The sequence below is a fragment of the Arvicola amphibius genome, chromosome 4 (genome assembly GCF_903992535.2).
Source record: "Arvicola amphibius chromosome 4, mArvAmp1.2, whole genome shotgun sequence".
NCBI lineage: Eukaryota > Metazoa > Chordata > Mammalia > Rodentia > Cricetidae > Arvicola > Arvicola amphibius.
Window position 1 is genome coordinate 41,570,372 of NC_052050.1, and position 25,616 is coordinate 41,595,987.

A 25,616-nucleotide genomic window follows, 5' to 3' on the forward strand; every position below is an offset into this window, starting at 1 on the left:
AAGGACAGACAGAGAAAGCAAAATAGTCCCTGTACCTGGGAACGGGAAAGAGGGTACACCAAAGGAAGGAGTGGCCAATGGATCCACTTCAACATGTTTGCTAATCCCCTGCCATGCATCAGGCACCCAGGCTGTTTGAGCAGCAAGTAGGCCAGACACCTCCACCCCTGTGCCCCGCCTTACATGTGAAAGGCAGAGTACCCTCCAAGGAACCTGGGCTGTGCACCCCTCGGCTACACTGTGTTTCTACAGTAAAATTTCAGTAACACAAAGTCAACCTGAACTAGCAAGGCAATACAGAGGGGAAATTTGACTAACATATTCCTAAAATTATCAAGGGTAACAAGTGTCTGCATGGCGGGATCCAGGCACTGTGGTGGCGTCACTGGGGCTCAGTATTCTGCTCTCTCTCGGGACTCTTCTGACTTCATTCATAAATGGCTAAAGAGCAACAAGGCCCTGGTAGCTCGGAGCTCGGAATCTCCACAAGACACAGACTTCAGGGCCCTGTTTCCATAACTGGCTGGATTCAGGCTCCACACCTGGGCCTTTGCCAAGTCTTATGGTCAGTGTGATAGTAGCCTGGGTCTGGTGGCAGGCTGGCAGTGGGGTGGAGAACGGATAGCACCATTTTCTTCCTGGGAACTGAGATGGGAAATGGAGCAAGGGTGAAATGTGACCACGGGCAGCCTTCATCCCCCCTACCACACACTCATGTATCAGGCACAAGCCTAAATTATGCCTCCTTATGATCCTTTGAGGTGAGACCATTGGTGTCCTCACTCCACAGGTGGGAAACCAGCTCAGAGGCTACAGACCTTGCCAATGTCAGCCCCAGTAGGCGGAGCACAAGAGAGAGTCAGCCTCTTTGTTAATGGGGAGGATACAGCCTCTGAGCTAGACTGAAGGGGAGAGCGGACTTGTAGTGATGAGCAGTGGGCTGCATTCCCACCTGGCTCCCGGCCGCCCGGCTAGCTCAGTCGGTAGAGCATGGGACTCTTAATCCTAGGGTCGTGGGTTCGAGCCCCACGTTGGGCGCCAAAATGAAGGGGAGTGGTTGATCGGCAGTTATGATTAACCAGACTAGCTTTAATATATGGACTACTTAGTTGACCAACCAGACCTAGTAGAGGATGTGACCAAGAGACATTTATATATGACCTGGGCAACCATCCATGTCCCCGCTCTACCTCACACCAGTGACAAGTCCTCCATAGAGGGTCATTCATTCGTTCTTCCTCTACACCCTTCATCTGTTGAAGCAGTACAGCAGTGCCAGGCCACCTGGGTTTCCCGGAAACCAGAGGCTGTCGCAACAGATTGGACCCTGAGGTTGCCCTCCCATCTCACCAAAGTTCATCACCTATAGTGAACTCATCACATGGTTGGGTTGTGCACTGTGTCCTCTTTGGTCACCTTCTGGGAGGCCATTCATGCTCTGGGCTTCTAATGGGGTCAGACTCAGGAAAAACAGCAGGCCACCTTCAGTTATGAGATTCTGTGGACAGACAAGGACCTGGTGGACAGATGGAACTGAGGGGTTTTGAGGCAACAGGTAAGATAGATGTTACACACCTATGCCTCAGTTTCCCTCACAGTCCTCCCTCCAGAGCTGGTGCATGCACACGTGGGATGTAGAAGAAAGCAGACTGGCCATGGGCTTGCCTATGGGTCTCTATGTGTGATGTCATAGAGCAGCATAATTAACCAGGACTCTCAGGGGCAGGCTAGCTCAAGGGAAGACAAACTGGCTCACAAAACTGAAAGGTCAGTGGGGCCTGGTGGTGAACTCTTTAATCACAGCACTCAGGAGGCAGAGGCAGGAGGTCTCTGAGTTCAAAGCCAGCCTAGTCTACATAGTGAGTTCCAGACCCACCAGAGCTACATAGTGAGACCATGTCTCAAACAAACAACCAACCCTGAAAGTCTTTACTTCTGGCACCGTTGGACACAAGGATCTCACAGAAGGTACCCCAGTGAGTTCACAGGTAGGGATACAGCCCCCTTCACTCCAAGGGATTAGTTAGGCAGAGACCAGAGAGAGTCATAGCTGTAGCAGCCAGGAGGGAGGGTCAAAGCTGGAATGATCAGCCTGACCTCTGACCCAAAAAGAAAAGAGGGCTTTGGGTCCGTGGCTGGAATAACAGCGGCACAAATCTTTCTCCTGTGGCCTGGAGTGGAGTTGGGGGTGTAGCTCGGGTGAAGCTCTGTGAACCCACGTGGAAGGCAGCATCTGTGGAGGTGATTCGTCCAATCAGAGTTCACCTCTCATTCCCGGGACCTAGGATTCACGTGAGACTATGAATTGCACTGAGCTGCCCAGTGACAGGTAAGACCGGGGCTACAGCTCTCCTGGCAGTTCCTCCTGGAAGCCATGTGGTTGAGTACCAGGAGACTATGGGTTGCTCCCCTATGTGGTCCTGAACCCCTTTAAGCACACCCAGCACTTAGGCCCTTCAACTGCATCACACACCCCCTCCCTAGGTTCCCTGTAACAGTTATGTGACCTTGGGCAAAGTCTTTAGGTCGTCATAAACCCATCCTCAACTGGAGAGTGAACCTGTTGTCCACATGCAAATATACACCCAAGATCTGATATTTGAAGATGCAAAACATCTTTATTCATATCAACCAAAATCTGAAGACAGTCTTTGTATGCCAGATGGATAAACAAATGGTAGTGTACCCACAGGGCATGATGGCACCCGGCCTACAATGGAGTGGATGGATGGACCCTAATGCACATGGAGGAATGAACAATGAAAATACACTAAGAGAAACTAGACTCATGATATACACCATGGGATGATCCAGAAAAGACAAGAATCACTAGAAAAACAGGTCAGCGGTAGGCCAGGGCTGGAGGACTAACCATCAAGGAGATCGATCAAGAGAGCTTTCCAGGGCAGGTAAGTAAGATTTCAGTCTGGTGGTGATAGTTACAAAGGTGTTTGTTCCTGTAAAGACTAGGAATGGTACACTTCTGCTTCATGGAAAGAAAGAACATCTCAACGATGCTGTTCTGAGAGGAAGGGAGGAAATCATTGCCTGAACTAGGAAGCTTTCTGTAACACAAACCCAAAATGGGTTTGTTTTGGAAGAAAAAACAAATCCATAGGTTCATATAATCAGGTTAGCACAAATGTTGGCTTCAGGCATGGCTTGATCCAGGGGCTTATCCAGGGTATCAAGGAACAAGTCCACACGGCATAACCTGTGTTTTCTTTCTTCTTTGTTGGCTTCATCCTCAGTTGCATAAACTGGCCACCAGCAATTCCAAGCTGACATCTTAACTCCCATGAAAAGATACAGCTGAAGTCCCATGATGGGGATCAGGAGGAGGGGGGGGGACAACTCTGCAGTCTTTACCCAGGTCTGGGACATATGCCTACCTCTAGAACCAGGGAGTGGGGGGAGCTGGCCCTACCTGAACCCTGATGATACAGAGTAAAGCATGACCTTTGAAGGAACAAAATACCAATAGAAACAAGGTCCATGAAAAGCTGACAGCTACCCGTCCCTCTACCATGCTATTACCCACTCCTATGTCTAGACAGCTCTACCATGGCCAACTCATCAGGAATGGACCCCACCTCCAGCCAGGGTTGCTTTCCTGACACAGGAGTCAAAACAAGAAAGCCAGGTGGGCACGGTGGCACTCAGCTATAATGCCAGCGCTCTCGAGATACAGGCAAAAGGACTGAGTTCAAGCCTAGGCTGGATGACCTAAGATTCTGTCTCAAATCAAAAAAGGACTGGGCATATAGCTCAGTGGTAGAACACTTGTCTAGCATGTCTAAAAGTCCATAGTTCAAACTCCAGGACTAAAAAATAAATTCTAAAAAAATCGGGTGACAGGGTAGTATGGCTTCTCCAGCACTTAGGCGAACCAGAAAGCTGCTGAGTGCCTGTCCCCAAGACATGGCAGGGCATGGGGAAGCTGTGCAGAAAAGCCAGGGGCCTAAGGAAGAGCCCTGCAGCTGCGGGAGTCTGAACTTGAACCTCCAATGGGAAGGACACCTCCTTATATCCTGGGCTTCAGTGATCCAAAGCTCAGGGAACGCAGGGCAGAGACAAGGACTGCAGCTCAATCCAGGTCCACCAGCCTTGGGTTCAGCCAGGGCCAGAGGCCAGAGAAGAAATTGTCAGGAAAGGTCATCTTGTAGAATCAATGGTATAAGACCTCATCCACCATGTGAAGACCCAAATGTCACATCAGTGTCCGGCAGTGTAACTACCCTCAAGGGACCAGCATTCCCGGCTCAAGTGTCCTCCTGGAAGGGAAAAGATAGGCAGCAACCAAGTCAGATCTGTACACAAAACAGACGGTATACAGAGCACTCCTACAGCTATAGAAAGGGCAGCAAACCCAGATAGGACACAAGCCTTCCCAAGGCTGCCCTTCAGCCCCCAGGGCCTGCACTCTGCAGCAAAGATGGTAGGGTGGAGAGAAGGGCATGAGGCAGAGGAGGGGAGAGGGCCTGTGCCAAGCTGGGCAAGAATGGCTTGCTCCCTCACTTGGGGGGGGTCCCCCTTCCAAAGGAAGCCTGAGGGCCTGGCCCAGAGCCCAGGGGCTCCAGGAAAGCAGTGTTCTCGACTCTCATCCGCCAATTCCAAGGCAGGCTGGCTGTCCGGCTCTGCAGACCTGCTGGAAAATAGCTAACCACTTCCTGGAGCTAACAATGCACCACGGTCAGCTCATTGTACTGACGGCCAACTCAGCTAGTCCTCAGGCTGTACTTCTGGAAGGGAAGGAGGGAGTTTGCCAAAGACCATGACACCCCAGCAGCAGGGGCTTTCCCTCTGCACAAGCCCTGAGCATGACTATGTTCCTTCCTGGTTGTCCCTAGGCAGAGAAGCGGCAGGCAAAGGTCTTACCCTTGTCATCCAGCCAGCAGAAGATTGTTCCTGCCTGTCAAAGGGACCCAACCGAGCCCTATCTAGAGCTTGGATTGGTGGAAGCATGACAGACCAAATAGCAACTGAGCATCTAAGCCAGTGGACACTCGCCATCTGGAAGCTAGTGGAAGTGGCCTACCCTCCTGTGGGTGAGACACCCGCTCCCACCCACCTCCAGACAGTATGGTCAAGAAGTTGCTATTTGGTATTACACTAGGGGGCTGGAGAAGTGTTCAGTCAGTTCCCAGCACCCGTGCTGGGCAGCCTACAATCACTTATAACTCTAGTTCCCAGGGACTTGACCATCTCTTCTGGCCTCTGGGCACCAGCACGCACATGGTACACACACATACATATAGGCAAACACATGCATATTAAAGATGTACTAGGTTTCTTATATGCTAATAACGAATCTCACCACGGTTATTACAGAAATGCCGCTGATCTTGGAGTCAGAAGTGCAGATGTGAATCCCGGCTCTGCCATTTCCTTGGTGTGCCCTCAGTAAGTACCCTGATCACCTTCATCTGCCAAAGGCAAATGGTTCCACCCTCCAAGGGGTTCTCCCGGAAGAGTTGGAGGGAATGTCTTCCGTCGCCTCTGGCGGGCCTGTAGCCTGGTGGTTCCTCCCGGCTGCTAAACAACACACAAAGGCAGGCAAGAAAAAGTCAACAGCAAGTCAGGGCGCCCACCCCAGGCTCCTCTTGATCCCCCCAACTCTGATCTAGTTTGCGTCAACAGACACCCAGTCACGGCCTTCCACACTCAAGTCAGCCGTTCTCAACCTGGGGGTCACAACCCCTTTGGGGGGGTCACATATCAGGTACCCTGCGTATTCACATTACAATCACAGCAGTAGCAAAATTACAGCTATGAAGTAGCAACGAAATGATTTTAGGCTGGGGGGTCACCACAACATGGAGAGCTGTATTTAAAGGATTACAGCATGAGGAAGGTCGAGAACCGCTGCCTTAAGTGAGTGATTCAAGGGTCAAAAAGCCTGCCAGAGCTGCCAGTCAAGGACATCCTCACTGAGGACCTCCCCTCAGGCTCCCTTCAGCAAGACTGCAAGACCTCTGAGTTCCTGGCCAGAAATATCTGTATTCTCCTTGGGAGGTGGGGAGAGAAATCCAGGCTTCCAGGGGCACAGCCCGGTGGCTCACTGGGTGAGAGGCCTGGCTCCCATTAAAAAGTCCCCCTCTGGCTCAGTGGGTAAAGGTGCTTGCCCTGTAAGGCTGACAACTGAGTTCATTCCCAGGAACCCATATGAAGGTAAGAGAACACAGTAATACATTTTCAAAAGGTGCTGGCAAGATGGCTCAGCAAGTAAAGGCCCTCGCCAACAAACCTGACGGTCTAAGTTTATCCCTGGTAGTCCTTTGGCCCCCACGTGTGCCCCTTGGCACGTGCCCCTCCTCCACAAGTAAAAGTCCCCATTCTGATAATGCAGTAAGGCCAGAAGGAAAGTGTGCAGGCATGGCTCACAACAGACAATTCAGGTACGGGCATTTATGAGCCTCGTTCCTCCCTCTGATGCTCGACAGCATTGGAGAGCAATTCTCATATTTTCAAATACTCTACGGTATTTGACAGCACTTGAGAGGGAGAGGCAGGTGGGATCTCTGTGAGCTGGAGGCCAGCCTGGTCTACATAGTGAGACCCAGTCTTGTATTCAACACATTGTGTTCATGTGTGTGGAGGTCAGAGGTCCACCTCAAGGTGCCTTCCTCAATCCTCTTAGACGGGGTGTCTCACTGAACCTGGATTCGGCTGAACTGGGTGGGTGGCCAGTCCCACAGAGCCGTCTCTGCCTTGTCACCTGAGTCACAGGTGAGTGATGTCCAGAATGGAACGTGTGACAAGCACTTTACTGACTGAGCCAACTCCCCAGCCCTGTACTGTGGGAAACGCTTTGGTAAAGAATGAGGACCATGGGAAGGAACAAGGAGGTCTGGGGCAGGGACCAGCACGAGCAAAGAGGCTCCAGGGGAGGTGGAGACTAAAGTTAGGAAGAGCCAGCAAAGCTGTTAGAGCTGATGGAACAGCGGTCGCCCTTGTCCGTCCCGAGTGTGAGAGTCTCAGTTCACCAAGCCTCACTCACCTTCCACCAGCGAGAGTAAATCCTGTCTAACCTTTACCCGTGAGACACCAGCAGTCTCTAGCAGAGGTGGGGGCACAGAGCCCACAGATCCAGGGCTGGCGGCACAATCATGGTCGTCCACCATAAGCCAAGCACTGACACCATCTTGTGGATGACGAATGTTTCCAAGCTGGCTCCTGGGGACCTGAAGACATCTTGAAGACGACTATCCCCTGCTGACGTGAGGTCCTTGAGATCTGGGGTGACTTGCTGTGGCAGGCTCCGCGATGCTTATTCCTCATTCGACAAGCCACCAGCCCAGCCTCAGCAGGCACACAAGACTGTTGCTTTGAGTCTTGGTGACATCTCTGTGCCATGCTAGTGGTAGGGAAGAGGCGCATGTCACAAAACGGCTCTTGTTGGAAAGGCCCAGAGTGGTAGCTACAGCATCTACAATCTTAGTACTTGGGAGGTGGAGGCAGAAGGATCAGAGTTCAAGGCCAATCTTGGCTACACAAGACCCTGTTTCAAAAAAAAAAAAATGAATGAATGGATTAAAAGGCACGCATGCTGTTTTGCAGCCCCCAAGTCAAAATATATGTAGGGTCGGGTTGGAAAGGGTGGAGGCACCAGCTGAACACGGAGGTAGGTGGCTGCTGCTGTAATGGAAACAGAGAATGTCCACCTAAGAAAAATCAAGTTCTGGATCACAGCAGAGGGGAAATGCCCAGGTCAACATGGCCACCAGCTCTCAGACTCCCTTCACTCGAGGCCTTAAAAAAAAATGCAAGTTCCTGCCCAGGTACCTGCCCCACTTCTCAGTAAACAGGAGGGGGGATCCTATAAGACAATCACCCATTTCCCCAACAACCTTTACCTCGTATGAAACAGGGAGACCCAGGAATGGCCCCCAGCCCTCCCACCCCCATGCCACCCCCAAAAAAAGTGAACATGTATGTAAATTGATGTGTGAGCCACATTAACTGTTTCAACAACCAGAATGTGCCCATTTCTCCTCATTTGGATACATTCCAAGCAAAGAGGAAGTTCCTTCCGTCCTTGAAGGCCAGGTGGGTGAGGGCTGGGTTGGTGACCCCCACAGCTGCCTGATGCACACTGCAAGAACAATAAGGATTTTTAGGGGCATTATGACTGAGTCAGAAAACACAGCTGCCCCTGAAAGTCCCTCATTTTTCTTGCTGTCCTTGAACACACGCCAAGTAAGGTGGTCGGTCATCCAGCTGGCCCAGGTGAGGAACAGAAGAGACATCGGTCCCTTACCCAACCCTAGCTCACTGTCCCCCCAGTCAATCACTCCAGAACCCAATTGATGCAGTCTGTCACAGGGATCCACGGATTTGAACTAAGGGATGTGACTCTCACGGGGCGGGGGGTGGGGGGAACATGTCACGGATCCAATCTGCTGCAACTGGTCTCAGGTCTGATAGGACCCGGGAAGAGGGGCCTCTAGCCTCTTCAGGACAGGACTCTTCTGAGGCCAGCCCTGGTTAAGGTGAGAAGAAAACCAGCCCAGGAACTCTGGAGCCAGTGCCGTGGAACGCCGCTGGGCTCTGCCCTGCTTCTCTAATGGCCTTCTGGCCTGGGGTATCCTGGAAACAGGGTAAAGGAACTTTCACCACCACGACGCTTCCATTACAAAGCAACCCAAAGAAAACAAGCCAGGCAGGAGGTGCAGGTGCAACAAGAGTTCAAGGTCAGCCTTGACTACATAGTGAGCTAGGGACCAACCCGAGCTACATGATACCCTGTTTTAAAGTAGAACCCACTACCCAGGTGGTGGTGGTGCATGCCTTTAATCCCAGCACTCTGTGAGCTTGAGACCAACCTGGTCTATAGAGTAAGTTCCAGGACAGACTCCAAGGCTACACAAAGAAACCCCATGTCAAAAAAACAAAATAAATAAAAATGGAACCCCCAAACCAGGGACTGGATAATGACTCAGTGGTGAACAGCACTTGCTGTACAGTCATGAGGACTGGAGTTCAGAGCCCAGCACCCACCTAACAAGTCAGATGTCCCACAGACACGTGTAACTCCAGTCCCGAGGGACCTTTCTTGCCACCAGGCATGCACACCTGCAGGCAGACACACGGTCTGGAAAGAGAACGAGATGAAGTCTCTATCACTGAACTCAGGACGGCCAGTGAAGGCTTGCCATCAGACACAGCTGTCCATGACTGAGTAGCACAAGCGGCTATGACTTGAGAATGTGGGGGGATAGGGGGTGCGGGCTGGCCCTCTGGCTTCTCTGTTGCACCCTGCCCCTACCCTTTACAGTCCAGAGGTGGGCCCATGCATGAAGGTGAATCAACAATATGCTTTTCTACCAAAACAGTAGGCAAAGACAGACCCCTCTGGAATGTTCCACTTGTTTTTAGGTTTAAACCATCAAACTGACTCAGCAGGGGAACTGTATGCTTTGAAAGGATAGCAGGGTGAAGTGACAAAAATAAAAAGGCAGTAACTATTTTTTTCTTCCCTTGTAGGAAAATGGAAAACAAAAACAAAAACATCTTCCAAAGCCAGTGAGATGGCTCAGCAGGTAAACACATGAGGAGCACAAGCCTGGTGACCCAAACTCAAGACCCAGAACCCACAGAGGAAGGAGAGAACACACTACTGGAAACTGTCTTCTGCAAGCGCACCTGTGTGTGTGCACGCGCGCGTGCCCGCGCCTGCACGTGCACACATGCACTCTCTCCCACCATACATATCATAGAATAAAATTTTAAAATCTTCCAGAATCAGGGTCGTGTTTAGAATACTCTATAATGAGATGGTTTCTCTTGTTTCAGGCCTAGGTGAATCACCTGACAACAGAGGGTTAATTCCCAGCACCAGGCTATAAACCTGGAAGGCCCAATCAGATCTCATGCCACAGAGCCTGGTCTTTACTGAATGCCATTCAACAACAGGACACTTGGTTCCTGGTGCCAGTCATTCTACCCTGGCTCCCAGCAAGGTTAGAATCCAGCCGACTGGCCACTGTGAGTCTCCCTTATCCAGCTAAGTTCTGGGGGTCCAGGAGCTCTGTCTAGCATACAGGACACTTTCCTCTCAGAACACTATGGTCCACAATGGTGAAACGTGCATCCCTGAGGTAGCCAGAGCCCCGAGGCCAGGCCGTCCTCAATGTGTGACCGCAACTGTTACGCCTGGCTGTCTTTTCTATGTCAATAAGAATAATAAACTTTACTTTGTAGGGCAATGTGAGGTTAGAAAGAACCAAAATAGACAAAGAGATGGCAGACTCAACCAGTACACTCCACTCTGCCAAGGGCTGGGCGGAACTGTGGGAACTCATGCTCTCTAAGAGGACTGAGGATAGGGTCAGGTGTGCCCTACTGTGCCCCAGCACTGACAATATACCTTCTCCCCTTCCCTGCTCATACAGAGAGAAGCAAGCCCAGCTCCTGTCTCGCCTAACTGTACCTAACACCTGCCCAGTGCTTCCTGCTCCAACCGAGATCACAGCATACATTCCATTAGTAAAACCAAAAATGCAAATGGTTCCCAGGCACTAGGATCCAAGCCATCTATATGTCTGGACACGGCCATGCTGTGCTTTGTCTGCTAAGACGCCCCCCCCCACCCCTGCCACAAAAAAAAAAAAAAAAAAAAAAAAAAAAAAAACGTTGTGTGAAGGGCTCAGAATGGTGCACTCACCGAAATAGTTCGGTCAAGACTAGCCATCATCACCATCCTCCTTGCTCTGTGCCTCACCTTTTCTGGGTGACCTTTCTTGACCTCAGCCCATTCCCAGGCTAGAATCTTCTGCTCCACTGCTCTGCTACTCATCACACTATGTGACGCTCTGCCTCACCCGCTGGTCCACCTCATCTGAAAAACGGTCCCCAGAAGCACCTTCATCACTATCTCATGAGGATGCTGGAACCCCCAATGGCAACAGTCTCCCCCACAATTCTTGGGGCAGGCACTCAAAACTGAGTCAGGGTCTGACCCCCTGGTCAGGGGAACACCTCCCTGCTATTGTAGGTGATACTTCTAGGCCTGGTCTTGCCACTACCAAACCCTGACCACCCAGCCCAGCGGCACTGGCCTCCCCGAGTCCTCACTCTGCAGGCCCATGCTGGGCACACGTTCTTGACTGAGTTGGCCTATGCCTTTCTTCTGAGGCTGATGACCCACCAAGGCTTACCAGGGAGCTGGAAAGAGGGGTCTGTTCTCAAACAGAATCCCTAAAATAGCCAGTCACCCACAAAACCATGATAGAAGGGAAAGAAAAGCCAACTAGATATCAGCCCTTGTTTGGAATGCAGTGTAGAAGGAAAGCTATGTAGCAGCCCCACCCTGGCTGGAAAGTGGTCCAGGGAGGGAGCCAGGCCCAAGGAGCCGTGATGGGAACCTGTCCTTCAGAGAGAAGCCACTGGGGCAAGGGCGACCCTACAGAGGCCAGCTTTGCAGGTCGGGGGCTAGTTGCCTGCAGGGTTTGGTCCTCCATCCAACTACCCTGAGTCAGTCCCAGGCCAGCAGGCTGTGGAGCGGGACGGCAGGTCACAGGCCCTGCTGGATCTCATCCTGGGCTGCAGTGAAAAGCTTTTTTGGCCTTTCTGGCCTCTGATGAACAAGCCAGGAGATCTAAAAGCCATCTATCAGAGCCACTGGCTTTACAATAACCAATGTCTCTGCCAGAAATTCTTTTGGTAAGAACACTCACTTTCAGAGCCTTGGCTCCTCCTCGGCTCCCCCAGCCGCAGTGCTGCCTGGCCTGTGTCGATGGCTGGCTGGAACACCATAGGGCACAGCTCAGCACCCAGAGGGTGCAGACCCAGGTGGCCCTCAGCACAGCTGTAACTGGGCCTAGACGTACTTTCTATATAAATACACATATCCGCTCCCAAGCTCAGGGCAGGCCGCTCACGTTTCCAGACCAGCGAGTGCATTACAGACAGATGCTGTTTCTAGAAAGTGCTATTAGAACATAGGTGTGCCCATTCACTGATGCATTCTCTATGGTGTTAGGCGACAGTCACAGAACAGAGTAGATCCATTCCTCAACTCTCATGGGATCACGTCAATCACCCATCAAAAGCTGGGGTACCATAAGATGAAGTGTGTGCGCTATCCCTAACCGACTGGACGTCCTTGCTTAGCAACTACACACTGCAGAGGATGGGCTCTTTCCTCTTTGAAATTATGGGGCTGGCTGGAACCTGCAACACACAGCCACCACCCGGCATTGTGACAGAGAATCACACTGCACGTTGTTAGCCCAGGAAAAGGTCAAAATTCTAAGGGTAGGGCTGGAGAGATGGCTCAGCAGTTAAGAGCACTTGCTGCTCTTAGAGAACCCAGGTTTAGTTCCTAGCACCCACACAGCTCACAACCTGGAACTTCCACTCCAGAGGGTTCGATGTGCTCTTCTGACCTCTGTGGGGCAAATACATACATGGCACATTTATAGGCACTATCTATCTATCTATCTATCTATCTACATATATATATATATATGTAAACTTTTTTTTAAAAAGAAACTTCTAAGGGCAGATTTTTACTAAATGCTTGGGCACAGTGAGGTAGCTTAGTGGTCATATATACCTACTTACATTACCATATATAACATAGTAACTATGTTATCCCCACATGTTTTGTAAGGTTCAGAAATTGTAAGTTGAACTGTTAAGGCAGAGACTTTTTTAGTTATAAGACATGGATAGCCCTCATGGCATCAAATATTTGTAATTTGAACTTTCAAAAAAAAAAAAAAAAAGCTTCTGCTTCCCTGAGCCACAGTTGCTGCTCGCACGTACCAAGCACTGGACTAAATACAGAAGACACGTAAGCAAAGTCTGCTGAGTCTGCTCTCAAGGCCTGTGACAAAGCAGCTGGAAGAGGCACGCAGCAGAGCCCAGCCACCAACGCTGGGAGAAGTGTGGTTATTGGGGCAGCCGGACTGTGGGCTGGCTGGCTCCTACGACAGCCAGAAAGGAAGCCTAGAAAGCCAGACTCTCTGCCCCAGCTCTGGACACATCACTGCTGCCACCTTAAGTGGACACTACTGTAAGAGCCACAATCTCTTACCCAGTCTCGCAGGCCAGATGTGCTTGTGAACCTTCCAGGTTTTCAGAAGGAACGCGGCACCTAAGCTACTCATTACGCAATACCTCAGTGGGACAGCAACTGTAATCAAACGTGCTAGTACCTCTGCAGAGACCTATGAATATTCATACACCCACGATAAATATAGACTATTAGTATGAGGTCGGTTTGGGTCGAGTTTTCCCAAAGCTGCAACGTGGGGTTTTCAATGTTCTGTGGAGTTCAGAATTTGGGAGACGGTGTGGGCCTGCAGCAGCAACAGTTAGGAAGTGCAGACACCGTGTCTCGACTTCACGTCCCTGGCCTTGGCTGAGCAGTGCTCTTGACCCTGACCCAACGGCCTTCACTGCAAGTAGACACAAGAAAGCAAACACAAGACACTTGGTAACGACACACTGAACTACATACCGCCAGACATCTTTTCCATCCAAAGACCAGCTAACACTGCTGAGAACTGGAGAGAATCGCAATTAGCACTATCACGAATAGGGAGCAATCATGAATGAATAGTTTCTCTTACTCTGTTTGTGGGGATAAGGACAGTCAACTATCCTTTGGTCACTGCTGCTGTCTGAGGGCAGGCATGGCAGGGTGCGTTTATCAGGAGCAATGGAGTGGGTAGGAGCTCAGACTTTAAAGACCCCATTTTTGTTTTCCCTTGTGTACGTCCTCAGAGCCTCCCTCTGGCCAAAGTTCCATTTGGAAATCTAAAATGATTTATCTCATCACAACTTCCCGGAAGCTAATTAGAAAAAAAAATGTGCTAATTGGATAATCTGGTTTCAGACATTCTAATTATACTCCTTGGTGGGAGGGGTACAGCATAATAAAAATATAAAATGTAACAGGACTTCTTCCAAAAGTAAAAACACCCAGAAAGCCTATGATAAAACTTACAAAAATCATCTTAAAGTAGATTAAGAATTTTTTTTAACTTTGTGTGTGTGTGTGTGTGTGTGTGTGCGCGCGCACACACATACACACACACACACACACATACATACACGCACCTGTAGGACAAAAAATAAATTGCAGGAGTTTGTTCTCTCCTTCCCATGAGGTTCTGGAGATTGAACTCAGGTCCTCGGGTTTAGCAGCAAACATCTTTATCTGCTGTCCATTTTGACAGCCCAAATTAAGAATATTTATTATAACAGATCTTATTACACACAGACAAGACATCCCCTAGGAAATGCAGAGCCCTCTCCACCATAGGATGTCTGAAGAGACTGTGGGGGGATGGCTTCACCGACATTCTGGGATTAAACGAACCTTCTCTGTTTAATGCAACCCAGTTCAGCATTCTGAAATGTCATGCCCTCTTTCTTAAGACTACTCCTACGAATGACCACCAGCAATTTCCTCATCGCCTGAGATTTCTAAACCCCAAATTGGGAAAGAAGCTCTTGATTCCATTGGTGATTTCCCCCGCACCCTGGCACTGGGCGGATCTGTGGGAGTAATTTTACTCCCTGATTGGGAAACACGAGAACAGCTCTGGGGACAAGATGGCAGAGGAGATGGATGGGGTCGGGGGTGGAGGTGGGGGTCGGCACACGGGAGAGCATACCCTTCAAACACCATGCACCTGGGATAGATATCCTGTTAGTATCAGTGGGGGCCTGGCACACCTGCTGATAAACCCAGCGCTGCTGGGGAACCCCAGGCTATATTTAGTCAAGGCTAGCTGCCCCAGCCACCTGCTACGGTGGTGCCTGCAGCTGATTGGTCAGATGGAGATTCATTAGGCATTACAGAAAGGACGAGGGCACCTTCTCTGGCCCTCTGTCACACACGTGTTGCCCATAGGGCACATGCGGACTCTGTGGGGGCAACATAAGGATCCTATGCAACACGGGACAGCCCAGAGCCACAGTGTGGTAGTGCCCAGGGCCGGGCACATCAGTTTCACTTTCTGGGTTTCCTTGGTCACCTCTCACTCTGAAGGGAGAAAACATCTTTTGAATGACAAGAGAGAAAATCCTCAAAGAAATTCAACAATGTTCCCTGTCGCTTCTTTCTTTCTGGAGACACTCGCAGACGTGAGTGGAAAAACTCCACATACGTAACTTCGGTCCCCTGGGCTGCCTGCCTCTAATATGATTACACATCAAATGCAATAAATGGAGCAAAGTGGTATTATTTTTCTGGGAAAAACCAACATCATAAAAGAGCCTTTATTGAATCAGAGGCCCATGAACTGTTCTCTTGCCTAATTATGGCTCCAAGTGAATGAGGCTGGGTTTCCAGGCAGGGCTCCTCACAAGTCTACGGCCCAGAGAGCAAGGGGGTATTTGTCACAACTTGTCTAATTACAACAAAATCCACCAAGAGGACAGACAGGGAGAATGCCAGGGGAGGCTGGCAGCAGCCCCCTCCCCCACTCAGAACCTGGCAAGAAGAGGCCGGTTTTCTAGCTCCTTCTATTTTCAGAGGCTGACCCTTGCCCCACTCCCACCCTCCCATCCAAGTTAGGATTCCAGACCCTTGTCCTAGCACCCAGCTCTGCCTCCTTCTTAGCCTGTCTCTATGGAAAAGACGCATTGTGGAAAGAGGATCGTTTGCCAGATGTTTCAACACTCAGAATCTGGCCAAGGTTAGTGTGTCGGCGTGTACGCACGTCCTCAGACCTGGCCAAAGATGAGCACTAGCTGCCACCAGATTCAGGAAGAGAGTGTAAGGGTGAGTGAGTAGGTGTGCCTTGAGCTCTGAAGAGGGAGGGCTTCCCCTCCATGCCGATCAGGTAGGAGCTAGTGGTGTGACGGCTTCTCCCAGATACGAAGAGGTCTGGCCAGGCGCGCTGAACTCTGCTTATACTTAAAGTCCATAGTTGCTCTCAAACTTCCAAGAGTAGTAGTGAGCTCTAGGGAAAATAAGCTTACACAGTGAGACCCTGTTTCAAACAAAAACAAAACCTTCCAAAAGCAAAGACACATTTTCTTCCCATAAATCTGTTTCTGCCTCTATGTCCTGAAGCCCGCGACAGCAAGGTCAGTAGTAACGGGTCAGACATCACCCCGTCCCCCTCCAACAGGCTCCAATAGTGATCAGAGGACTCCTCTGGAAAAATGGATGTGTTTGCACTCCCACCCTGTTTCAGACAAGCCTCTCTGGCAAGGGCTTTTCTTCTAGAGTTTTCTCTACAGATATCAAGTCAGCAAGCAGGCTTGCCAGTCTCAGGCTGTCCTATCTTGACCTCCCCGGAGTTTGTCCATTGGCCCCACAAGCCCGGGGTGGAACTCCGATAACAGTTGGGAAAAGTATGTGTCCTAGCCTCCACCTTGGGCCTGGCATTTCCCACGGGCATTTCTGTTCATTTTTCATAATGCCCCAAAATAAGCTTGGATGGAGTCAGGAAACTGTGTCTTAGAAGCATTACCAGCCCAATCCAGCCAGTGTCTACAGTGACCAAACTTCCAAATCTAAAGTGAGTCAGCATTGTCTCTCCAGTCCCATCTTCAGTAGAAGGGCACATTCTCCGACAGCCTTCTGAAAAGCAAGATGCTACCAGGACGTGGGCACCATGCCCTTTCTTTGTTTTCAGAGGAACAGGGGGGAAAAGGTGGAGAGTTGTTTTTTTAAAATGTATTATTATTGTGTGTGTGCGTGCGTGTGTGTGCGTGTGTAAGATGCATGCCACAGCACACATGTGGAGGTCTGAGGACACCATTCAGGAGTCAGTTCTCTCCTTCTACCGTGAGTTTAGGGAAACAAAACTCAGATGTCAGGTGCGCTCCACAGCGCTTTTACCCACTGAGCCATCTTCCAGCCCTGGAGGGTTATTTCTTATGCATGTGCTTGCAAGCCTGGGATTGACTTTAGCCTCCAAGAAAGAGAAGCCAGTGCTTACCCTTGAACCCCACTCCCCAGGGCAGAGATCCAGAGAGAGGAAGTGGGTTAGCCTGCACCACAACATCTCCCTTAGAGGGATCCATGCTTTATAAGCTGCACACTCCAAATTCCTCCCACACCCCTCCGGCTATCATACCCACCCCCCACCCCGGCATCTGCACCTCCCAGCCAGGCCACTCGGGAAGGCTGAGTTCACAAGGGAGCACAGTGTATTCAGTCGCTTCCCACTGGGCAGGGCAGGCACTTTCAGGCCCCAGGGTGGCAGTGCTGAAATCACAGGACAGCTGGTTCCACCGGGTACCTTCGTCTCCTCAGTCCTCCTGGGCAGCCGACCCAGGGGGCCGGCTGCAGAGTGATTTCCAAATTCTCCAGTTGCCCAGAGTGTGCCAAAAGGAGGGAGGGCACACCCACAGTGGGTGAGAAGTCATCTGCCTGTCTGTTCGGTGCAGGGCCAGCTAGAGACTGAAGCACCGAAGAGAATGGCTAATGTCTTAGTAATTCTAAATTCTAAATAAAAACCTTACTGTGCCATAGGGAGGAAGTTCTGATTTCCCCCCGCATCTGATGATTATCTGAGTTTGTGTGTGTGTGTGTGTGTGTGTGTGTATCAAACTATTTTACTCCCCTATAGAGTATGCTGAACTTGCCATTGAGCCAGTGAGCAAGCCAATCCAGAGTCACCAGAGAAACTGAGATGTCTTTTCTGGAACTTTTCATAAATTGTGCTGGGGTCAGAGATAGAGGAGTCTTCAAGCTGCCCAGAACAGTGCAAAGTGACCATATCTATAAGCCAGGGTTCCTTTGAGGTCTATGCTGGCTAACTCAGACCTCCCACCTCCTTGCTATAGGCTCAGGTTTGTTGCTGGCTCCCGACCTGGGAGCTACACCCAGAAGGCCAGGGAATTGGCTGCTGTGCCACAAAGGCCAGCTGTGAGACCGTGGGAGAGGCCCTTCCCGCCACACTTACCCTCATCTGCTCTCAGGGCTGGCAGGAAAGCCAGTGTGAGCGGTGAGGGGAGAGGCCAGCTTTCTCACAGATGGTCCAGTCCTCAGCACATAGAGGAGAGCCACTAAAAAGCAACAGGGGAGCTGGGAAGAGTAAAATCCCCGTTGGTAAGCCTGATGATCTGATTTTGATCCCTGGGATCCACGTGGTAGAAGAGTGTGTGTGTGTGTGTGTGTGTACATATACATATATACACACAAATAAAATATGCCAAAGTTTTCTAAAAAGCAAAGGACCAATTCTGAGGCAGGGGAAGGGCTCCCAGATTTTGATTAAGAAGCCCAAGTTACACCAAGTAACTTCCCCAAGGCTACATGTGTCGGCAAGCAACAGCCACTACAAGAACCTGCCAGACTCAAGAGCCGGTCTCAGCCACATTGTACCCTTCTCAACCAACAGATATAAACAGGGAGATTCAAAATACAAGTGGGGCATAGGGCCACACAACCATGAACATGCCCGACCTCACAACATGTGTGTGTGCACACGTATACGAACTAATCATGGGAGAGCAGCCAGGTTGTGCCAGCCACTGTACACACCACACCCTCCCAAAGTAAGACTCATAACCCTTGATTCACAAAGGAGAAACTGGAGTACAGTCAAGCCATGTAGCCAAAGCCACCCTGCCTACAGAGGGATCAGAACTGAAGACCCAATACACCCAGCTCTACCATGTGCCTTGGTGACCTTTGGACACTGACATGATCCCTCCCCTCCTGCTTCAACTCTCTTTCAGGACTTATCACAGATTAGGAGCTCTTGTTTGAAAGTCCTGAAACTAGCCAAATATTTCCCAGCCTTCCAGGGGAAAGCAGAGCAGCCTGGGAGGAGAATCAACCCCAGGAAGTAGTAAGGGCCAAGCAGTTGCTAGATAAAGGGGGTACAGGAGTAGGGGTAGAATGTCACTATCTTAGAGCATTCAGACAGCTTAATTTTGGACAAAGAAGCAGTGAAGAAAGCCCAGGAAGAACTCCCGAGGCCAGCAGAGAAGGCAACAATGAAACACTCTGAGTATTTCAAAATACTGAACTTCCAAGGGCTGGAGATAAGGCAGAGCAGCTCTGAGCACTGGCTGCTCCTTCCCAGCACCCACAAAGCCATTCACAACCCTCTGTGACTCCAGTCACACCCCTCTTCTGGCCTCCTCGGGCACCAGGCATGCATGTGATGCACAGACAGACATGCAGACAAAACACCCATACACACAAAATAATAAAAAAAAAAATGAAAGCTTTCAAAGTTACCAGGAGACTTGATGGTAGAGACCAAGGGACTAGCTTCTCCCAATATATCTTTTATCATTCCTATCCTGCTAGGCAAAAACTGATCTTTAATCTTTAATAAGTTGGGATTTTATTTTAAAAACAAAACCTAGAAGGGCGAGGTTAATTATTCACAGGGTTGCAATTTACTTAAGAGTTGAGGGAATGAAGTTTCCTCACAGCAAGCAGTACCTGAGTCCAGCATGGCTCTCCCTGGGGGTTTGGCTAAAATCCTCCTCCCATCAGCTTTCCACCTTGCATTTAGCCGCTTCCTGAAGAAGGTTCTAGCACAAACAAGCCTGGCCATCCAGTCACTTCCTCTTGAGAATCCTTGAGGTACCCGTCCTCCAAGGATGGAAACGGGTGTGGTGTTGGGGCCAGGAGGGAGGTGTCTGCCAGGAGACACAGCAGAATCTCAAAGCCTTCAACTAAATCACTTGCTTTTGCTAAATGCATCTGTTTAAATCAAAGCGGAAATCGGCTGCTGGAGGACAGGCTAGCCCAGCCTAGTACTTAGTTCAATCTTTTTTTTTTTTTTGTAAAGTAACTACCCCCACCCCTGGAAAAATCAATCATTCACTTCTCCCAAAGAAATGAAGGACCAAACAATTACCTAAAAAAAATCCCTAACACCTGGCCAGCCACAGCCTGATGAGGGAACTGGAGGCCACCGATGCTGGCAGGCTACTGACTTCCAACTGACTTATGTCCTACATTCCAAAGTCTGTCCCCTCCAAGGTGGGTGCAAAGCAGCCAGCTGGGCAAGCTTTTCTGCATCCCACGGCTCCAGCTCACTTCCGTGGATGGTTTATGACCACAAAATACTATGGAGATTTCCACTTCACTTATTTTTCGATGCCTATGCCAAGGGGGCTGGGAGAGGCAACAGTGCAGCAGGACAACTTTTTCCCCCTAAATCGGCACCCCCAAAGAGGGCATTTTTCTTAATTAGGAACAAGGCCTCCAGTTGAAGTACCCACCAATTCCACTCCCTGAACAATTTTGTCTCGAACGGGAATTTGTCAAGATGCTGGGAAATCTGCACCACGGTCAAAGAAACTCTTTTCATCCATATTTCGGGCACTAGCACATTCCACCAACTAGAGCCCGGGGACAAAGCTTACATGGACAAAACTCAGGCTATGATCTCCGCTGGAGTTCACCAGGCCAATCCAGACTTCTCTCCACACCTGACTCCCTCTCCTGTTCCTACTACTACGTACCACCAAGGGACAGGGACAACAGCCAGGGTAGGATTTGTACAGTGGCAACTTTGCATGTGGCCCACAAGCGTGAGGAGCCTGTATGTGTGTGTGTGTGTGGGGGGGGGGGATTAATACCTCTTATATGGTCTTCGTACAACTGCCCAAGAGGTGGGCCAACCTGATTTCTTCCTTCTCCAGCTTCCAAGCTTCTAGAAACCTCTCTAATTTTTCAATGCCAGAAGAAGGGGGCCAGAGGTGCCCCATTTGATCAACTTGCCCTTTAATGCACAGAGTTCAAGTCTCCTAGGTGCATGCTCCTAAACGGTTTTTTTTTCAAAGCTGGCCAGACAGCCACACAATTACATAAAGACAAAAGGGGCCAAGTTCAGGAACCCGCGATTTCAGGGCTTTTCGTGTGTGTGTGTGTGTGTGTGTGTGTGTGGTGTGTGTGGTGTGTGCGTGCGTGCGCGCGTGTGTGTGCGCGTGCGTGCATGTGCGTGCGTGTGTGTGCGCGTGCGCGTGTGTGTTGTGTGTGCGTGCGTGCGTGTGCGTGTGTGTGTTGGGGAGATAAGCAAAGTTTTACAAGCAAAGAGCTTAAGGGAGAAGGGGCTTTTTTTTTCCAGCATAAAACTTGATGGTGGTCGGTATTCGGTTACGTGAAAGTGGGTGAAAGACTTAAAGAGATGTGTCCACAAAGCCAGCATTTTAAGACGAAGATTAGGGAGGCAGAGAGGTTCAGCATCCAGGCTGTTTCCCCAGGAGCAAGTCTAGAAGGAGCAAGAGCGAGGCTCTATCTTCCCCACCCCCAAGCTCAAGGTTGGCACCATACAGCCAGGCAAGCTTATCCAAGAAGAAAAAAGCCCTTTCTCCCCCGACCCCAAGTCACCCCAGCAAGGTCCCATTCTGCCAGGAGGATGCCAACTCACACTTTCAAGTGCGTCGCTCTTTCTCTGCCGAAGCACAGATTCCCCCAAACCGCACAGACAATCCGCGGCGCGTGCCTTCCCAGTCCTTCCACTCTAGTGGACATGCGAGTTGAAGGCCCAGCCGGAGCGCACGAGGGCCAAGAAGGGGCCGGCCTCAGGCGGCGAGGAACGTGGAGAAAATGCCGGTCCTGGGCACCGAGGACTGGGACTTTGTAGGCCAGTTGAACTGACACCCTCATCTTGCCCGCAAAGACCCAGCTCTCAGCTCCCGTCTGCCTTGGAGTTCGGGGTGCCGTGCGCCCCTGATGGGCTGTCCAGGGCTAAGTCCCGCCGCTCGTTCTTGGCACCGCGGAGGCTCGAGGACCGTTCCGCAAAGAAGCCATCTGCCCCGCCCGGCCTCGGCCGATGGGCTCCGAAACCAGCCCTCGAAGGGTTACACGACTCGCAGTGCACGCAGCCCGAAAAAAACAGTGCTGGGGACGCGGGAGATGTGCGCCCCCGGCCCCGTATCTACCCGAGCGCGACGGCTGTAAGCCAAGAAACTTCCCAGCGCCCGCACGCCTAGCCCGCGAAGCCCAGGGGCGCGCCGCCCGGTTACCTGCGCCCAACCCGGCGAAGCGGGACCGAACCGCGGCGCCTCGGGACCCAAGCCGCTTCTTCCCGCACGGCTGCCGCAGCCCGGCCCGCGCGCCCCGATGTTCCCGTAGCTCGACGCGCTCCTGGCCGAGGATCCGCGGCCTCTCTAGACCTGCTCCCAGACCTGGGGACCTCCGCGGGCCCCCCACCGCGCAAGGGAGGACGTGTGCGCTGCAGCAGGGCCCCTCGAAAGTTGCGGTGTTTCTCTCGTTTGCTCTCTCGGCACGACCTGGCTCCACGTGCTGGTGACACATCAGGAAGGCTGCGCGCTCTGTGGCTCCCGGAGGACCCACACGACCAGCGTCTGCCCAGCACAGCCTCCTCGAGCCCAGCGGACCGCGCTCCGCCCCAGCCCGCCCTCCGCCCGCCCCTCGCCGGCACCGCCCCCGGCCGAGATCGCCTGCTTCGGCTCGCAGCCCAGGCGGAAAGACCCTGCGGGAAGTGGGGTGGGGAAGTACCCCTCCAGAGTCGCCCCGGACTGAGAATCTGGACGCTAGACGCCCGACTCGACAGTGTCGAGTGCCTTCCACCCAGTCACACAGCTCTTCCCACCCCCCCCGAGCCCCAGTAATTTTCCCTTTTCTTCCTCTGGCCAGTCCGGTCCGCTGCTGGCGCTTCCACCCGCGAAGACCGGCGCCGGGAGCCCCCTGCCGGCCGCCATGCTCTCGGGCCGCGCCCCCCGCCGCCGTGCAGCGCCCTGCAGTGGGCCTCAGCCGCCTCACCCGCAACCTAGACAGGGACAGCCTTTGAGAGGCTTCGTGGCAAACCCAGGAGATGATACATTTAAAGTACCCGGCGTAGTTCCCTGGGAGAGACCCTCTTGAAAAGCTGGGTTCCTTTAAGGGTGAGACAGAGAAGCTGCGATACAGATAGGTTACCTGTTTCCCTGTCTCCTCCCTCTCTGTCCTCACGCGAGTGTGTTTATAATCTGGGCCCTGCGTGGACCATCCGTAGGCTTCTGCCAAAACAAGTCAGCCGAGGATTGATTCCAGGGGTCATAGAGAAGAGCTAAATAACCACCGAGATTGAGTTTCCTAACCATCTTCAGGTGGAGGCTTGGAGTCATTTGACTTTAATATCGTGCTACTTCTGCTCTGGATATTGGCTGCTTTCCTATCTTCTTTCCTGACTCCACTACCCAAAGCATGCTTTAAATCTTGAGGCGGGGCTGAGCGCTTTCTCTGTATCTGGCACCAAGGTTCCCGATACCCCTATCCCCGGTGAGGACAGACAGATGCTCAGGGACAGGTGCCCAAAGACAACGGTTCTTGGAGGGCTGGACGGCAGAAGGCACCGTGCCCTAAAGGGGACGGGCTCAGGCTTCAGGCTTCTGTAATCACCATTATTTCGGAACCTGAATGAGAGAGGCAGAAAGGATACCTTGGCATGGCTGCCGATGGAGGCACTCTGTGTTCCCCTCCCTTGTATTATTGCTCTCTGATAAACCCCTTCGGGGATCTGTGAGACTCGGGAGCCTAGCGGAATGAAAGGGCGGGGATGTAATGGGTTTGTTTACCCAAGCACTGATTCCGGCGAAGCCCTCCAGAGATTAAGATTTGCTACTTGGGCCTGAAATCCCCCTGCTACCCCCGACCACATCAAAGGACATGGCTGTGGGAGGACGCCTAATCCCATCAATGGAATCAAAGCTGGACAAGAAAGGAGATTCTGCAAATTTGGGGTAGCCACCGGCAAGATGCAAGAGCACAGCACACTAGAGAAAGGCAGTTACCCGGGCTCTGGTCTTCTCATTACATGCAGGCACCTCCTCTCCACCGCCAGCCAGTCAATAAACGGACAAAGCAGGTCCATTCCTTCTTAAGGTGGCCCTCTAGGAAAGTTGAGCACAGGAACTCGACAAACATCTCACAGGCAGTGAGACTGGTCCTGTCTCCAGGGACAGAAAGGGACCCAGACAAGGTAGGGGACTCCCCAAGATCACAGTCTGCTGGTTCCATCTTCGCAAGGGCTCCAGCTGCCCCTTGCACCTCCCACTAGCAGATGGTCACGTGGGAGATAGTGTTAGGTAACTGAAACAGCAGGGAATAGTTTTAAAATCTAATTGTTTTAAGGATTGGTATCACCTGTGTCCAGAGAGAACAAAGAGCTACAAAGAACCTGTGACCAAGGACAGCATGAGGCTCTTCCCCCTACCACACACACACACAACACTCCATATTTAGCAATTTACTTCGATTCTCTTCTGTTGGCCCAGATAGTTTTATGAGGGAGAAACCCTCAAAGCCAGGAATACCCTTCACATCAGGAAAGCTCACTCGGGGCTTTTTATCAACCACGTGGAAGTGTTTCAATTCCCCACTGCACACGTAGACTTCTACGTGTAATTTCCTTGTGGTGGGCCTGTTTCCTCACTGGCAAGCTGGGAAGCATTTTCCTCTGTGACTTTCCCCAGCTTGATTAGATCCAGCGGCAGGAAGGGAAGGATCATTGGTGATCTCGTCCACACAATATTGCTGCTGACCTGGGAGTGTCTGAATAATGTTCTATGAGCAGAGTAGGTGTTTGGAAGATTCTAGAATCATTGGAAGGCCAAGCCTTTGGTCAGAGTTCTACAAGTCTCTTCTTTGCTATTGTCATTTAAGACAGTTTTTTTGTTTTGTTTTAATGGTACAGGAAATGAAACTGAGGGTATCATGACAGACAAGTACACTAGTAGTGAACTATATCTTTGTCCCTTAAAAGTTTTTTTTCTTTTTCTTTTTTTTTTTTTTTGAGATGGGGTCTTAGTAAATTGCATAAATTGGCCTTGAATATTTTTCTGTGGTCCAGGCAGTCTTGAACATTTGATCTTTCTGCTTTAGCTTGCCGAGTAATTGGGACTATGAGATTGTGCCACTGGGCCTCTTAGAGGCCTGGTTTGATTCTTGCCTTTATTACCCTCACCCTGTGTGTATGTGTGTGTGTGTGTGTGTGTGTGTGTGTGTGTGTGTAGGTCACTGTGACCTATTACCTTTTAGGAAGAGTATGCAACTATCCACAAAATGATCCTCTATCTGTGCCACCTGGTTCAAAGTCCACATCTAATCATCTACGGGGGATGGTCTTTACCTCTGTCTATGCCTGCTTCCTACCCTTCTGGACCTCTGGGAAATGCAACCTTTGCCAGCGTGTCTGTGTCTCTTCCTTGGCTAGTATGGCTGATTCTGGTGATTTTGGCAACTACCTGGCTTTCCCATTGAGCAGAGGTGTGTATCAGACAAGTCCAGCGCCTGCTTGGCCTGCAACTAGCAAAGGCATGGATGTAAGAGTCAAGAAACAGTACCAGGAGCTTTTCTGAGAAGTCTTCCGCTTCTGCTGAGGGCTAAATTTGGGAACTGGAGGCAAAACCCAGGTAGTAGGGTGCTTGTCCAAAGCTCTGGGATTGATCCCCAACCTCACATAAAACCAGGTGGATGCTGCTATATGCCTATAATTCCAGCCCTTGAGAGGTGCGGATAGGAGGGTCATGAGTTCTGGGTCATCCTCAGATTGAAGGCTACTCTGGAATACATGAGTCTGATTTGAAAAACAAACCACAAAAGACTTTGGGTAGCCTGAAACAAGTCACTTCTTTTGTCAATTCTGAGGCTATGAAATGGCCCAGTTGGCTGGTGGATTTAGGTTAGCTTTTGTCCCCAAGGATGGGCTTGGACCTTCAGAGTATAC

The 25,616-nt window shown here is 51.0% G+C and overlaps 1 long non-coding RNA gene and 1 other non-coding gene across 5 annotated transcripts; one reads left to right on the forward strand and one right to left on the reverse strand.

Moving 5' to 3' along the window:
* Positions 1-965: 965 nt before the first annotated feature.
* On the forward strand, positions 966-1,038 carry Trnak-cuu. The gene has a single exon. It is a non-coding gene; the product is annotated as a tRNA-Lys (tRNA).
* A 1,555-nt stretch (positions 1,039-2,593) lies between these two features.
* Positions 2,594-23,917, reverse strand: LOC121677169. 4 transcript variants are annotated; one of them, XR_006020796.1, is made up of 3 exons: positions 23,683-23,917; positions 5,318-7,357; positions 2,594-4,274 (listed from the first exon to the last, which is right to left on the reverse strand). It is a non-coding gene; the product is annotated as an uncharacterized LOC121677169 (long non-coding RNA). The 4 variants fall into 4 exon arrangements; XR_006020795.1 differs by lacking the exon at positions 23,683-23,917 and adding an exon at positions 21,913-22,238; XR_006020797.1 differs by lacking the exon at positions 23,683-23,917 and adding an exon at positions 19,166-20,479.
* Between the last annotated feature and the right edge of the window lie 1,699 nt (positions 23,918-25,616).